The following is an 18,560-nucleotide window of genomic DNA, read 5'->3' on the forward strand; positions in this document are numbered from 1 at the left end:
TCATAAACCCACAAGATGTAGAAGCATTAATATTAAACGTTGAATAAACTTACAAATTTTCATCATTAAACTACGTTTTGAATCTTTCCTTTTTCATACACACTTATGCTACAAACTAAGCATGAAATATCGAAATAGAAACTGCATAAATGGTTGTAGCGAACAGGAGAGTTTTTCCAAAGAATGACTGTTTAGTCCACTTCATCAGTACTAGACCCAGGCTCCTCTGAGCTGGGGGAGCCGTAGTGCCCAGATCCTGCATCGCACTCAGAATGAAGACTCTTTCAAACTCTCTCTGCTTATCTCTTTCTTTTCAAACTCACGCTCATCTCTTCCAGCAATTTGGGTACACTCGAGGCAGCTTAACACTTCCTGGCACTTTTCAAGAACCTTCCTTCTCTACTGATCTTGAGTTTCAGAGTATTATTTTCAATGGTTCGCATGCCATTGAGGGTGTAGGATTCTATAGTATTTCTGGCTGCTACCCTCTCTCTGTTAACTTCATCTTCTAATCTATATTTGTCTGCAACTTCTCCGATCACATCAATATCATCTTTACTGAGACGGCCTTTGTCATTAGTAATGTTGATTTTGTTCTTCCTGCCAGTACTTTTGTCTGCAGCAGTTACATTGAAAATGATATTGGTGTCTATGTCCAAGGTTGCCTACATTTTAGGACTGTCACAGTAAGCTAGAGGATCCCAGAAACCATGAACTTGCCAAGCAGTTTATTTTTTTTAGTTAAAGCCCTTTCTCTCTCATTCACTTTCACTAAGACAGGAGTCTGCTTGTCAAAGTAAGTTGTGAACATCTGGGTTTGCTTTGTAGGAATGGTGATGTTTCTCTTGATAAAGGATGTCATATCCTCCCTGCTGTTTCATTGCCCAGAGAGAAAGGGGTAACATCGAGGAATAGGAGATCTTGCACATTCTCTGATTTGTCACCCACGAGAATAGCTGCTTGTGCAACTGCACCATATGCCACTGCCTCATCAGAGTTGATGGGCCTGTTGAGCTCCTTTCCATTCAAGAAAACTTTCAGCAATTTCTGGAACTTTGGAATACAAGTAGAACCACACACTACCACAATTTCATTAATCTGGCTCTTGCCAAGTTTGGCATCCTTCAGAGATTGCCCTACACGCTTCAGGGTACTAGGAAAGAGATAAGCATTGAGCTACTCAAAGTGGGATCAGGAAACCGAAGAGTAGAAATCTACACCCTTCTAGAATGAATCAGTTTCAATCCTGACATGAGCAAAGAAACTCAAGACATTTTGACTTATCACAGGTAGTCTGGATGTGGCACACTGCCTGCTTGTTGGAGGCTATATCCTTCTTGTGTTTACCTTTGAAGTCTTCAATCAGGCGATTCACCATACAGTTACCAAAATTTTCCCCATCCAGATGGGTGTTACCAACTGTGGATTTCACTTCCGAGTTGTCATCCTGGAAGTTTAGGATAGATACATCAAAGGGGCCACTACCCAAGCCAAAAAGGAGCACGTTTCTATTTTTTAAACCTTCATTTTTTTTTATCCAGGTCATAGACTATGGCTGCTGCAGTCAGCTCATTAATGAATCTCAGGACATTAAGATCAGTGACAGACCCTGAATCCTTGGTGGCCTAACACTGTGAACCATTTAAGTAAGCTGGAACAGTTATTACTGCATTTTCTATTTTGTCCCCCTAAATAGGTTTCAGCAAATTCTTTCATCTTGCTTAGAACCATGGAAGAAATCTCCTTTGGGGAAAAATATTATTTCCTTTATATTCTACAATTACTCGTGGCCTTCCCCTTTTAGAAAGCACTTGGAAAGCCCAGTGCTTCATTCTGATTGAACTGTGGCATCATCAAACTTGCAACCAATCAGCCTCTTGGCATCAAAGATGGTATTGGCGAAGTTCATTTCCTCTAGGTTTTTAGCAACTGCATCAATGAGATGTTTGGTTTGTGAAAGGTAGATAACTTGGGCTGGTACAGCTGCCTTGGTAATTAGCAATAGACTCTACTTTTCCATGCTGGAAGGACCTCAAACACTAATAAATAGTACCCAGTTAAATACCAATTGGCAGACAACTTGATTAAAGAAAGAAAGGGGAAAAAATGAGACAGAAACTAGTTTAAAATAAATCAGTGTCAACAATAGCCTCTTGCAATTAATCTCTACATGGCACCTAAATCTTCTATTTTCTCCACCACCTTCTTTTCACTCTATTCAGTCCTTATGTGGTTTAAACTCAATTATAAACAGATTCGGTTTTACAATTCATTCAGACGGTAGTGTGTCCCGTTTGTTTTCTATTGTTTGCTGACCTCAATTGCACTTGGTAATAAATGCCTGACTACAAGACAACCGCTAGAATTTTGAGAATGGCATCAAACCATCATGGCAACCAACAACACTTCAAAAGCTTTAGGGTCAATTTTTACTTCTCTCATGCCCACATCTAATTTTTTTCCAGATCCAGTCAATTTTTCCTCTTTGCATATGTCCTTTCCCACTTCAATCACTCTAGTTCAAAGTTTTATTACTTCATATCCAGATTATCACAGTAACGTTATCACTAGTATTTCTCCTTTCTGTGATTTTATGACTTATTCATCACCATCATTCACTTATCTATCCATCCATCCATCCATTCATTTAATAAACTTCAATTGTGTTTCTACCATTTGCTAAATACTGTTAGATGTTGAGAGTAAAGAGATGAATTAAACACCGCTGCTATCCTCTAGGAACACCATCATGCTAACCTTTTTAAATTATGCCTTTTATTACACTAACCCTTGCTCAAAAACTTGTTCCCCACTACCTACCAAATAAAATAAATAAAATAAAACAGATCCAATTTACCCTTCCAGCCGGTATGGCTTATGGAATCAGACAGACACAGATTCAAGTCTTAACTCTGTTATTTGTAGCTGTGTTAGTTTATTAATGATTAGGCATGCTTAACCTCTCTGGTCTTCTGTTTTCTTACCTTTAAAGTATACCTACCATTTTAGTGCATCATAGGTGCTCATTAAAAGTTCTATTGTCAGCCAGCCCGGTGGCGCAGCGGTTAAGTGCGCATGTTCCGCTTCTGTGGCCTGGGGTTAGCCAGTTTGGATCCCGGGTGCGGACATGGCACCACTTGTCAAGCCATGCTGTGGGCGGCATCACACATATAAAGTAGAGGAAGATGGCCATGGATGTTAGCTCAGGGCTAGTCTTCGTCAGCAAAAAGGGGAGGATTGGCAGCAGATGTTAGCTCAGGGTTAATCTTCCTCAAAAAAAAAGAGTTCTTCTGTCTTTCCTTGTCTTTAAATAATTGACATCCCCAAACATAGATTCATATAGCATAAGAATATAATGGATTCTAGATATCATCAAATAAACCTCCCTAGTTTGACAGCTGTGGAAACTGAGGCGCAATTTTGGAAGAGAGTGGCCCTCAGTGACAAAGGGATTTAGAAGATTTGGTAGCTTGTCCTCCTGGCTTCCCATCAAAGCAGTACATGGAAGCATCCAGGAAATGCTTATGGGGAAAATTCGAGGGCAGGAAGGCAAGGGCCATTCTCAAGCAGAAGTGTGTTTAAACTTAATGATTCAGATTTCAAATATGTAGCAATGGTCTCTGTTTACAGGGGAGGGCTGTTTTTATTCTTCTCCAAATGTCAATGTAGAAGTTATTGATGAATCTGAAAAATTAAAAGCACAACAAGTACTTAGCTGTATGACATTAAGGTAACTTATATAGTAGCATATCTAGCAGAGGTAAAGATGGAACTGAAGATAGTGGGCAGAATGAGAGAGGAGGGAGTCATCAAACTATAGAAGGTTAATCCCAGGCTGGTCTTCAGAAAACAGTGGGTCTAAGCCATTCAGATGACAGATAAGAAAACCAGTGAGATCAATGGATGGCCTAAGATTATACAGATATTTATAGATAAAGCTGGGACACCTGACTTTTTAAAACCTTGCAATTATTCCATTTGACTACACTGGCTGATAAAACATAAATGTTTTCATCATGTAGCAGTTGTTGAATACTTCCTATGTGCAGATGTCTGGGCAGAGCACCACAATAAAGATAAATTGACAAGTTAAACCTGAGCCGAAGGCAGGTAGAGAGAAGGGGGAAGAAGAGCTGTTCAGTCGTCCCATGTGTGCATGCAGCTCCAGTGGCACAGGCAGGATATATAAATGTCTGTAGTCACAGCCAGCCTAAGCAGGGTGATTCCAAAAGTGGTTATTACACTTTCATTTAAAATTAAAATTTAATAAGTTATATTCAACACGAGTTGAAAACATTCATAAATTTAATGAATCATCTAATTAAATATTATATATGCAACAGTATAGAGCAGACTGAGAGAAAAACATTGAGTTCTTTTTATGCTTAAATGCAATTAGTAAGTAATGTTTTAAAAACAAAACCCTCTTGAATTTCATAAAGGTTTTTTTCTAAAGCAGAAAATGTTTATTCCATAAAACATCCCTTGTTTTCAGGAATTACATGTTTACTTTTGCTTTCTGCTAAGTAGTCAGCTGAACTACAATTTAAACCAGCCACTGTGTTGTCAGTCTAGATTTAGCCAAGCCCCATTGCATCCAGAATGGTTATACGGCAATATTGTCAAGTATTTTGTTGTGTTATGATGCCAAAATAATTCCATGTTAGCAGGTTCTATCACATTTTCTTAACCATGATATGACACCTGGATTCATTTGTAATCTTTTCTTAATATGCTTTCTTTAGCCTATATTGTGAGTAAAGTTGCCCTTTACTCTCTTTGGGCAGCTATTAACAAAATATCTTTTAAGTTACTATGTCAGCTAGCTTTAAGTCCAATATTCAATGTAAAGTGGAAAGCTCAATTTGAAATCTGACAAATAATTTGCTAGACACGTCCTTGGAGTGAAAGTTTGGAAGTGTTTAAGCCATAGCGGCCTGGGTTTGAGATATCCCACGCCTTCTCCTAGAGAGCCTTCTACTTACTTTGGAACTCTGGTAATCTGTAAAACGCTAACCACCATCTTTCCAAACAGCACGCTAACAGTGGTATTAATCTTCTATTTCATAGCCCCAACCACCTGAGAGAGTTACTTTAGTCCAGATGAAAGATTTTCAGACTTCCAACGGGCAGAAATGGTGGGTTAAAGTCTTGCACTGTAATCGATGTTTTATTATTTCAGCTGGGTGATGTGTACACAGGTAATCACTATATTATTCCTTTCACAAGTTTGGTATTTCTTAACTAACAGATCCATCTCTTTGAGGTTCATGGATATAGTCAGTTATTTAAAAAATAACAATTACTATAAGCATTGCATTTGGTAATGTAGGAAATCCATGCAACAAAAACAGACTATTTGTAGGCCTTTATCCAGGATCTGTCACTACCCTCCACCACATTCTGAAGAGTGAATTTTATATTGCTCTATTGCTCAGGATTTTGCTAATAAATAAGGTTGGATCCCTCTCTCCCTATGCTAGTCTGGGGCTACCACCCTATTCCATTCATTTCCTTACATTACTTAGCAGATAGCAGCTGGTCAAAGGTAAACTTTACTTTCCTTCCAATTTGACTATTCTTTGGTCCTTTATACATTCCTCTGGCAGCTGTATTATCCCTAATATAAAAAATGATGATTTAGCCTTAGGGATAAAAAATCAGGTTAAAGATGATAAATTGCTTTGTAAGATGAGAATAATGGTGTGAAATATATTACAGAAAATTATTGCACCCATTCTGAGTCTGAGGAAGAAAATTAGTTGACTTTTCTTTCTCTTTTCCAGAGCAAAATGTGCCTCTGGAAAAGCTAAGGAACGAAACAGAGGGAGATAATTCATCCAGCTCTCTCTAACCAGAAAATGGGAAAGAAACCATAGGAGAAAATCTGACTTATGAGAACTGTCAACAGAATGTCAAGAAGTTCCAAGAAACCTGCAGGTGTTGCTCTTAGTCAAATATATGTCAACATTTTATATCTAATTATATGTGATGAATTAAAATGTATTTATGCATATAGATGGTACATTTGATTACAACTCAAAAGTGGAATATACCCCATTGCTTCACATTAATGCCTATTCAGAAATGAGAATTCTGAAGCATTATTCTCTAGCAGATGCACAGTTGTTAGGACAGGGGATTATCTAAAGCGATTACCCTAACCAGGCTCACACATGCATATCTATTCGACTTTCAGAGACCTTGAAGATCCAGAGGACTAAGGCACGTGTCAATTAATAAAAGTAAAATGTGATAAAATATTTCAAAGTACTTTGTAACTGTTAATTGCTATAGAAATGCAATATATTATTAATCATAATTAAGGTTACAGTAAATCAACTTGTGAAACATCAAGCATACATTTCTATACAAATATGTATACATGCACATTCATACATATATATGGACACATATATATGCAATTATTCTTAGACACAAAATAAACTGCTAATATTTGAAAAGAGTACTCATTTAACAATACGTACACCCTAAAAACGCAGCATTGCCTGTAAGGGCAGAGAAGAAGACTGTGGGATCAGGGAGGGCTTATCAAAGGCTTAAACTGTAGAGTAATATTCTACCTCTTCAGCCAGGTGATGGGTACACAGGTCATCACTGTATTATTTCCTTCACCAGTTTGGTATTCTTAACTAATTGATAATATTATTCTAAAGATAAAGAATGCTCTATTCTAAATGTTTGTGAGTATTTGTGAAAGGGAAACAAAAAATAAAAAGGAAAATATCTAACTGCTGTTCAGCTACAGAACAAAATGCAAACTCAAGTTTTCACACAAGCACACCCACATACACATGCATACACACATTAACACACGATGTAATGAGATCAGAAAACTTGGAAATCTGTTTTTGGCTCCACCACATCTGAGAGGATTGACCTTATACAAGTCATTTAACTTTGCTGAGGCCCAGTTGAGTTGCCTAAAGATGAAACTTTTAATACCTAGACAGGGCCATTGTGAAAATTATTAGTATAATACAGAAAAAAGCCTGGTATGGAGTGAAAAACCACTATATCAGAATAAGGTGTTGACTAAGCAGGAAGGGTAGTATGTGTTGAAGTGATGAAGAAGGACCTTTTTGCCTATCCAGTCATTGCATTGAACACTTACCTGGAGCCTGAAATCAAATCAGAAGTTGCCTATGTACATAGAAAAGGAAAAAGATATTTCATATTTGACATAAGCTTATCTTTGGAGATGGTGCTTTCTTAGAGTGTCAGTGGGAAGGTGGATGCATCAATTGCAAATGGTGCTTGGGAATGAGGTATGAGCATATAGTCTCCCTAAATCAGAGGCTGATGTCAGACTGGAGGAAGTCAGGAGTCAATCTATAGATCGTCTATTTTACTGGCCTTAATCATATTCTGGAAATATATTTTCAAATATTTTATACATATTTCTAATCTTTAAGGTCTGCAAACATTTCATATTGCACATTTTAGAGATGCAGAGGCAAGTTCAGAGAAAACAAGTATGTCAAGGTGATAAGCAAGATCCACAGCCACCCTGGTCCAGGCCACCAACATTTCTGGCTCAGGATAGTGTGACAGCCTTCCCGCTGCTCTCCCTGCTTCTGCCTTTGCCCTTATTGTGTTTTCTACACAGTGGCCAGACAGGTCCTTCAAAGGCAGTATTGCACAGAGTGTGCTCCTGATGGGGTTTGGGACAGGCCACCCCAAATATGCCACTTTGGCACATTGATTATTTTGAATTAAAGTTACTTAAGAAACAAGCAGTGCAAGAAGGATGCTCTGACCCTCCTTTGTGCTCCTGAAAGCAGGAAATAAATCTCCCATGTGAAAGGTGCCCTCCGTGTACCAAGAGAAAGAGAGAGGGATTTCAGGGCTGAGAAGGCTGTATGAACAAACTTGTTACTTCGCCAATTTACTACCCCACACCCAAACTTCTTTGTCTTGTCAATTCTTCACAAATTTACTGTTTGTCTAAGAGGTATGAAAGCTGCCTGTTTCGGTCACTTCTTTGAATCTCCTATTTCTATGAGCTCCGATATACATGAAACTAATTTTACTTTTCTCTTGTTAATCTGTTTCATGTCAATTTAATTATTAGGCCAGCCAAAGAACTTAGAAGGAGAAGAAAGGAAAAGCTGTCCTCCCCTGCATGCCTCACCCAGAGTCACCTGACAAACCTTATTAGATAATGCAGATTCTCAGGCACCACCCCAGAGCTTTCAGAGGTCTGGGGCAGGACTAAAGAATCCACAATTGGGCAACACTCAGGTAATCCCCACACTACTGACATTTGAAAACCACTGAAATACAAGGTATATTACAATGTGATTCCTCTGTTCAAAATCCCTCCAACTAGCTCCCTCTATTACTCTTTAAAGGACAAAGGAGGCACCATGACCCACAAGGCTCTTCATGACGCAGGGGATCTCATCTTCTACCATACCACACTCTTTCTTGCTTACTACCCTCAGCCAGTATGGACTCTTTGCTTTTCTTAAGCTGTTCTTGCCACAGGGACTTTGCACTTACTGTTCCTTCTGCCTGAAATGCTCAAATGCTCCTATTTCACACAGCTCATCCCCTTACTTGCTTCAGGTCCCAACTCAGAGATTACTTCATCTCAGAGATGCCTTCCTTGACTATCCCATAGTGACTAAAACACTCTTATCTGGCTTTATTTTTACTCATATAATTTATCATTACCTGACATATACTTGTCTGTTTCACCTCACTTCAACTGAGGCTCTATGACAGAAGGAACACAGCCTGTTTGTTACCCACAATGCCTAGAACAGTGTTTAGCATCTAGTGGGTCACTAGTAAGTACTTATAATAGTAATTTAAAAATCGGAGGTTTCACTTGAAATATTTTGATTTTTAAATCAAAGCAGACCTTCAGTCTCCCCAGGGAAAAAAAAAAGGAGACCCAGTTCCCTGAGCCTGCCTTTCTACACAGGGATAATTGGATGGAACAGCAGACCAGTAGCGCCTTGAGTGGAGCACGTGTTCTGCAGCTCACCATAAGCCCCCACACTCCCTACAAGAGGATTACAGCAGGGCTGCTTTACTCTTTCAGGGCAGTTGCCTGATCCTTGTAAACCCTCCCCTGCAGTCTCCTTCCTTTCTTCTAGCAAGCTCCCTCCTCCTGTTCTCTCTCTCTACACTCTCACTCTCATTTCTTCCCTCCCTCCAACATTCTCCATTTCTCCTGTACTCTCCCTGTTTCCTTCTTGCAATTTCTCTCCTCCTGTGCACTTGCTCTATTCTGCAATCCTCCTTCCTACTAGTATTCTCTCTCTAATCCAACATTTCTCAACCTAGGTGTTTTTGCCTCCCACACTTCAGGGAAAAGTTCAATGTCTAGAGACATTTTCAGTTGTCACGACTACGCAGAGTAGTGCTACTGAAATCTGTTCCACCAAAGCTAAGGATGCTACTAAACATGCAACAATAACCTACAATACATTAGGACAGTCCCCCACAACAAAGAATAATCTGGAGCAAAATGTCAGTAGTGCTACCTTTGAGAAACCCTCTTCTAGAGATTACCACCCCATACCAAAATTTTCTGACTCCATACATTTCTAACAATCTTCAGCAGAAAAAGGAAACAACTTTCTTTCCTTCTCGATGGACTCACTGACAACCAATAACATATAGAAGCAAAGTTTTTAGTTTTAGTATAAGTATCACAAAACATTTCAAATGAATAATCCTTGGTTTCAACACCGAGGTTACAGATCTCAGTTATGTTTCATAATATTCAGACATTTATTTATTTATTTATTTTTTAAAGATCAGTACCTGAGCTAACATCTGTTGTCAAACCTACTTTTGTTCCCTTCTTCCTCTCCGCAAAGCCCCCAAGTACATAGTTGTATATTCTAGTTGTGGTCCTTCTGCTTGTGCTATGCGGGACACCGCCTCAGCATGGCCTGATGAGCGGTGCTGCGTCCGCACCCAGGATCCAAAGCAGTGAAACCCTGGGCCACCAAAGCAGAGCATGTGAATTTAACCACTCAGCCACTGGATATTTAAATTTTTCTATTAGATTTTCATAAACATTGAAGAACCCTCATAGTGGAAAGAATGGAAGGAAATATAACAAAATGTTAACCATGGTTAACTCTGAACTACAGTACATATTGTAGGGGAGGAAAATAATTTTCCCTCTACCCTTCTAGGTTCTTGGTTGAGAACTTCCTGTAATAAAAGATTAACAGGAAGAAAACAAACAAGTTTCATAACATGTATTCCTCCTGTATACAAGGGAGAGACCCAGGAAAATTGAGTAACTCACTGAAATGGCCCAAGCCACCACCTTAAATACCAGCTCCACCTAAAAACAAAGGAAGATGTTGGGGTGGGGGAAGTCAGTTATGGGAGGTGACCAGGAGAAGCACAGTAAACAAGGGTAAGGTTGATATGCAGATTTAAGTCACTGTGTTCTGCATGGATAAGAGTTTCTAGAGACCTAGAGTCACCCTCTTCTTCCTGGTACAGAGAGAGAGACATCTTTACAAATGGAGATTTCCCTATAAATGTAAATGGCCCTTAAAAAAGGGTAACTTCTACTAGGTTCTCAGAGCTTTTCTTATGTCTACTGTTTCTTAAAAAATAATCAGCTCAAAATAATCTTTATGCCAAAGAGGCATACTTTGGGGTGGCCGATTCTGCTCCCCTTCAATATGATTTTTATCATTTTTGCTTATGTAGGGAAGGAAGACAAATCTTCTACCCTCCGGGTCCTTTCGGCTGGGCTATGAATTAAATTGACATGAGACATAATAACAGAAGAAAAATCAAATAAAGCTTTATAAGATGTATACATGGGAGAAACTCAGGAAAACTGAGCCACTTGCCAAAATGGTGGAGGCTGTTACCTTAAATACCAACTTCAGCTAAAGACAAGGGAGGACGTTGGGAGTGGGGGCAGTCAGTTATGGGAGACAACCAGAAAAGACAGTAGACAAGAGTAAGGTTATTATGAGATTTAATTCCTTGCCTTCCCCATTGATAGGAGTTTCTAGAGATAAGGTCATGAGCCTCTTCCTGATACAGAGAGGGAGACACCTTTACAGATGGAGATTTCCCTTACAAGTGGAAAGGTCTCTTACAAAGGGTACCTTCTACTCATTTTCAGAGCTTCTCTCGTGTCTGCAATTTCTTAAAAGTAACCAGCCTGAAATAATCTTCATGCCAAAGAGATACATTTTGGGATGGCCAATCCTGATCTCCCACACTTGCTTCATACATTTCTGTTTTCCAAATTTTCTACCATGAATATACATTACTACTAAAATCATAAAAATTAAATATCACTTAAAATATCGACAAAAAATGCTACTACTAGCAAAATCCTCTAAAATCAGAAATCACATATTATTAGTATGAAAAAGACATCTTAAAATTAGTCACATAAAACGTACAAAATAAGAAAGACTTTTGATATGCCAACATTGGCTTTATTTTGAGCCAACCAGTGCTTTGTTTTTTTTAGCTAAAAAGAAGCCTAAAAATATTAACTGAAAAGTTCATTTCTAAAACTCTGAAAGCTGTGAAAAATTTGAGCATGCTGTCATCATAGATTCCCAAGGCTCTCTCAATTTGCAAGCAATATCAAAAAGAGCATCTTAAAATCTGTCTTCGTAAAACTTAAAAAAAATAAACACTTACTTTTGATATGTCAACTTTAGCTTTTATCCTGAACCAGTCAATGTTGTCAAAATCCTAAAGTTAGAGCAAGAATTGCTGAAATGGAGCACTATGGTAGGTTTTGATATACTTAGGAGTTGTTAAAATTATGCAATCTGTGAGAAATTTGGGCATGTTAACTTCACAGTTTTCCAAGGTTAGCCCAATTTGCAATTTCATTACCAAGTATTCTCACAACTAGACATGAACTCACTAAAGAAATACATTAGGGAAATCTCTAATTACAGATCACGAATAAACAAACAAACTTTAAGGTCAACAAGCCTATGTCTTCTACTGAAGGTGTTACAAAGTGGCATTCTCTCTCATCTACATTCTCTCTCATCTTCTTGATTTTGATCTCTTTAAGAACCTCAGAAAGGTTTCAACATTTATGAGGAAGCTGAGGTTTACAAGATAGTAAGAAATTCTCATCATTTCATACAAAATAAATGTCAAGTTGGATAAGGACCCATCTTGTTGGTTTACACCGTTTATCGTAATCAATTTAATATCACTTCCAGCAGTGTGGCACAGCACTGCATAAACAATATGATAATTGGAATTCCTCTGCTCCTTGAATTAGTAAGCAAGTTACAGTGCATATCAATCATGCATAATGAGTCTGAAGCATGGCTTGATTACACTTTATTTGCATAAGAATTTTCTATAATTTTTTTAAACTGATCATTTTTAATTCAGAATAGATTTAAATGCCACACAACTGCTGCTCCTCTCCTGAAATGCTAAGCAATGTTCTTACATAATACAAAAATGCTAATCAATTTTTTTAATTCACATCCCAGCTTGTTAATGAGTTTTCACCTTTCTACATGCTGTCAAATCTCATTACACTGTCACCTTTCTAGGGTTCACAATTGGAGGACACATTTATATGGTTCAATTCTAATTGCCACATTATTTCTTTACATTGACAAGGGGAACATCTTTTAAATAATCCTTGGAGTGTCCAATTCGAAGGATAATTTTCTCTCTTTGCATTCTACAGTCTGTAAAACTGCTACTGTTAATTTATAGAAATGCTGATTCAAATGTTCTCTGATAACTCAAAAGTCTAAAGAGTAAAAATGAATCAAACAGAAATCAAAAAGCAACCAAATGTAGATCTAAAAGTTAAACTACAATAAGATAAAATGTAGAAATAAAAATAGCTTATTAAATATAATAATTTAGAAACATAATCTATTTGGGCATTACAACATTTAAATAAATATTTATTAGATAATCATAGAATAGCCCTTTTCTTGGATTTCATACATTTATTTTTTACAGTAGTCAAAGATCTTTGAAAGATGTCCATATGAAACACGTTGCAATCGTTAATAGAACATTTCCAGGAGTAGACCTTAACAAACAAGACAAGGGACGAGATAAGTGACTCCTTTTTAAAACACACCAGGTACTGACAATGACTTTTTAAAAAACGCTTAATATGAAAAAAAAACAAACAGAGAATGGGTTATTTGGAAGAAGCAAGCACTTGTGGGAAAAAAATGAATTTAACTTGCTAAGTAAACTCTTAGATTCAAGTCTCAGCAAAGCCAAATACCAGCCCACTGGCTAGAAGTTATGGTTCCTGATAGATCTCATTACTACACATTGAATTTTCTATTCTTTGCAAGGAAAAAATACATATACTCCATCAGGGTAATTTTTTCTTCTCTAAAGAAACTGAAATTTCCACAGAGAAAAATCTGCATGGTAAAAGGATTTACTGAATTATCCTGAGGCATTTTTTCCATCTGTAAATTTCTAGTTTAGATGGTACCGTGAATACACATTTTTTTAGGGAAAAAAATTCTCTTTTGTTCTCTTGTTCAAGTGCACGTCTAATTTCTGAAACCTACTGATTCACTTTCATTCATTCATCATATAAAGCTTCTAAAAACAGAACATGTAATATTCTTTGAAAAGTGGCTTATACAAAATTTTAATAAGCTGTTTCACATTTCAAAAATCACAAGATTACTGACATTTCCTGGAAGATTTATCCTTAGGACAAGATGCAAGATCACCTGTTTGATTTAGTAGAGCAAAGACAAACCAGCTCTGTTCCCTTCCCTTAAAGCAGTATTGCTTGTCATTAAAATAGAATCTAAATAAATGACCATTGAGGCATTCGTTTGATAGTGGGGTTATAGATGATCAACAACAAACCTGTTGAAAATCTGTAAAACAAACAAAAAAGGAATTTTTAAAAAGCAATGACAAGCAAAGACTTGACCAAAAGGTAAAATAGTGCAAAACAGAGACAGCAGTCAGCTAATTCTGAGTTTCCAGAGCCCGCATGCGCCGAAGGGAAGGGCCCTCCATGAGCTACAGGAGACCCGGGCTGTCCAAAGCAACCCTGTCTGCGTCACAACAGTGCTTCCCACTTCAGTACAGCAAGTGATGACGCCAGATGGGCGTTACGAAGTAGAAGCCTCTTTTTCTCCAGATTAGCTAAAATACAGCAAACAAAATCCAACCTCAAGGGAAAGGTAAAGAAATGATAATGGACTCAAAGCTCAAACCGTGTGACTCTAGAGGTTAGCCAAGTTATAGCAAATTCAAACTTCAGAAGGAAATAGTTACACACTCCCCTCACTCACAAAGCTAAAATCACCAGACTCCGGGGAGGTGGCAAATTTCACCAGGCCCTGCCTCGCTTCGCCTCGCCCACTCCCTTCAGAGTGTTCTGGAGCCTCTGCAGCGCCCTGCCTTCTGACCTGACTCCAGAAACCGTGACATCTGGCCCAGCAGCCACCCCAACCCGGGCAGCCACAAGGTGGGCGCGCAGGAGCCACCAGGAGACACTCCTGCTGCGCCCATGCCAGGATCTGCGCCTGCGCCTCCGCTCTTTCCCAAATCCATGGCAATCTGGCACGCCACCTCCCTTCGTTCTCCCATGTGGCCCCTTCGCTCACTTTTTGGCAAACTCCAATAAATGTTCTCCTTTATCTATTTTCTAATTCTCGTTTTTCATCTGTCTTTTCTTTTAAGTTGCTCATTCTTTTATTTTTGTCCCATTTCTCTTTCATTCTAGTTTCTCATTCTTGCTCCCATTTTATTATCTGGCACTCTTATTTTCTCATTAGAAAAGCCTCTTATCTTCTACTAATTTCCTCACTTTTTCCCCATCAATGTTCTTGTACTTTATTTTACGGTATTGTCACGTTTAATCTCATATATTCAGCATATTCTGTTTCACATTTTATGATTCTAAATTTTCATTTTAGTGTTTCATTCCTTCCACCTTAAACTTTCATATTCTCTTATTTTCACATTCTCTTTTCCCCCTCTCATGTTTATATATTTCTATTTTCTGTCTCTGTGTTTTTCTTACTCTTACTTTCCACAGTATCACAGATTATACTTTATTCTTTTATTTTATTTTCTATTTTCTCATTCCTTGTATTATGCTCCTTTACTAACTTTCACTCTCTCCCTATTTTTACTCATATTCTGTCCCATATTATTTTCTCCCACATTTCTCTCACATACAATTTCACACTTTCTCCGCAGTATTTTTCCCTCTCATGTTTTACAGTAATTGTTAGGTCTAACAGAGTTATGTAAGAAAAGGTTTACTAGTGATCAGATGCCTGCTGGTCAATGAACTGACTGGTTAGCGGCCAGTGCAAGTGAATGGTGAAGCCAACGCTGTGCAAGCCCAGATGAAATGAGGGTGAAAACAAGCCTACCCAGAGATGATAACTGTGTTTTACAATGGAGTGTGGCCTAGCAAGAGCCCCCTATTAGATGTCAACAATCCTACCCCTCAGTTACAGAAATTTCTGGAAACACCAAGGGACTGAGGAAGTCTCAATTCGAAGTTCTCAACCAATCCCACTTTAGGCAAATTGTTTCCTCACAGGATCATCTCACTGAGGTCTCTCAGTGTCCTACAGACCCCAACTATGTCACAAAGAAGCCCAACCCTTTCCCTATATGTCCAGTTAAACTCATTTTCTATATGTCCAGTGAAAAAGTCCAGACAGATGGGAAAATAGAAATAAATGCACTGCTTGGGGATGGGAAATGTATCATTGCAAGTATCCTTAAACCATGGGAGTAACTGAAGAAAAAATGTAATGGTTATAAAAGAAAAGTTTAAGACAAAGCCCTTAGATATGTATATTCAAGTTACAAAAACCAGATGAGGGGAAAAGAATGAGCAAACAGATCCTGAAAAAAAAACAAACAATTTAAAGGATCATGTGAGAAGAATGTTTTAGAAGTGTCACAGTTTTAGGGATACTGAATAGAAAATATGGTCTAGACTCAATTCTATATTTGACCACAAGGAAGACTAAATATTCAAAGCAGAGTTTCAGTGAAGTCAGAGGATGGAGGCCTCAACAGAAAAATTCCAGTAGAGGAACAGAACCAGCATAGCTTCATCTTTATGCTTAATTGTATGAATCAGGCAAAGTGTAACTGTGAACAGTCTGAAGGCCCGTTGTCAAATAAAAACAAACGTGGACTTAGGTAAGGAGAAACTATTCGAAAGGACTATGACAATAAGGAGAACACTCCAAACTCAGGAGCTGCAAGAGTCTCAAAATCAAACAGAGCAAAGATTTTCTTATACAGGGAGGAAGAAGTAGGGCTACTAGGAACTTTGTGGGGGGAGGGACAAGAGTGGCGGGGGTGAGCAAGTTTGTAAAATCAGGGTGCTTCAACAGGAAATATTTCTGTTTATGGTTAACCAATTCTCAGTTCTCGGAATGAGCTGTTAATGAGGTGTATTCTGGACCTTGGTGCTTGCTTAAGCTTCCGGTGAGTCAAATCTCAGGGGCCTGTTGCGGGGACAGAAGCCTGACTAAAGTTCAGTCAAGCCAAGTCAGAGGGCAAATAATGGACAATCGTGAGCACTGGGTCACCACTAAGTTAACAGTACCACACCTGCTCTACCTGGAAGCCCCCAATGGCAAACCATTGGAGCAGAGGACGTTGAGCAGAGTACATAGGCTTACCGTGCTGTTTTCAATATTTATTTATATTTCATTACAAAATATTTTTGCAACCTACACTAGCTCAAAGCTGGGTCTTATTTGTTTTTCTGTTCCAGTTTACCTATGGAAATTGTGATTAAGCTACAAAATAAAATGCACAAATGGAAACAGCATCAGTGTTTAGGAAAGCCAAGTTCCTTACATTGCAGATGACAAAAAGGAGGCCTAGAACCATGAAGTGACCTGCCCACAGCTACACAACTACCTAGCAGCAGAAGCAGGACTGAACACTAATCTTTAACCTTTAAATACATGTGCGCACACACACACATTTGATTATACTTCTGTAAAACTATCATGGTCGCTGGGAAAGGATATCCTTTTGTTTAAGAAGAACATTTTGGCTTGGCTATGTAGTTATATTTAATTTAACCTTGATCATACATTTTATTTCAATTCTTTCTGAAAATGTAAAGTCAGTCTATCTGTCATTTCTATCTTGGAATATATATACCCACAAGAAAAAAAATGTGTCTCTTTTTTCCAGTATAGAAAGTTACGTTAGAGAAAATGGTCATAAGTCCAGGGAAATAGAAGGAGAATATTAGATCATGCTGAGGTCAGACTTATGTTTTTTATTTTAATTAGTCATAATATAATACAAAGAATAATTTGTTGTTACTGTCATCTTAACAAGATAGTTTTTAGTGATGAATACAATTCAATATAACCTAAGGTGACTGTGCTCAGAAGAATTTGTTTTGTTATTAATATTTAGCACACGATACCGTAGAATTCACGCTTTCTACATCTGCAGCATGAAGCGAACAGAAAGCAGTCACGGGCAAGATAAGATGAAATAGGTAGAAAATAAGCAAATCTGAAAGGAGACATTAACTGTGCTTAGAAATATTGTTTGCTATGTCTATTGTAGTGAAAAACAAGAATTCAAGAAATTATAACATGTCTTTTCATAACATGAAATACGGGAAAAGGTATGATAAAAGTAATATGCCCTTGAAATCTTCCACTAGTATGGTCTCTTGCCTGTTTATCTTTTATTTGTTTTATATTTTCATATTCTTTGAATCTATTTATTTCTAGAGCTTCTAATGATATTACACTACATTATACATACCGTGATCTAGATGTCAAGATTGAATAAATATAAAATAGCTATTCCAAAGATATATGAATATGGCAAAAAGCAACCTCATCTCCTTAAAGCAAAGAACAATTGCCTAGAGATGAGATAATAACGTTTTGCTAACTACAGACAATAAATAATGAAATAGAAATCACAATGGAATAATAAAATGCACTATTTTAACCATCAAACATATATTATCCCCAATGTGTGCCATATGTTGCAGATTTAAAGCCATGCTTTTTATAACTACATTTTTAAAATAAGGAGATGTGTTTCAGAATGGCAAAAGAGATGGCATGCTATATTTCCACTCTAATGCCCCCTCCTACCAACACTACTATAACTTAAGGTTAAACCAGAAAGCTGTAGACATTTTCTTTGATTAAAGAGCTTTTGGAAAATAGATATATACATACATATGTATGTATACATACACACACACACACATATATACACACATGTAGTTTTAATTGAAAAAAGTGAACAGCGATTAATTTTATATATGCAAAATCAATTTAATATTTTTAAACAATTTCACCAGTTAAATAACTCAGAATAAGGTTAAAAATCTTTCTTTTTATATAGATACCACCACATATATATTGGAGGAGAAAGAACAAGTGAGCACCAGATAGTAGGAATATATAAGTCTTTTAGTACCAGAAGATTTGGATTTGAGTCCTGGCTTCTAAATGACTCTGAGCAGACAACTGAATCTCTCTGGGCCTTACATCATCCAAATGGAAAATTGAACTTGTATC

General features: G+C 37.6%; 1 pseudogene; it reads right to left on the reverse strand.

Annotated features, from left to right (window-relative positions):
* Positions 1–267: 267 nt before the first annotated feature.
* LOC103566447 (heat shock-related 70 kDa protein 2-like) overlaps positions 268–18,560 on the reverse strand; it is a 48,897-nt pseudogene continuing 30,604 nt past the window's right edge.

This window comes from Equus przewalskii, chromosome X (genome assembly GCF_037783145.1).
Source record: "Equus przewalskii isolate Varuska chromosome X, EquPr2, whole genome shotgun sequence".
Taxonomy (NCBI): Eukaryota; Metazoa; Chordata; class Mammalia; order Perissodactyla; family Equidae; genus Equus; species Equus przewalskii.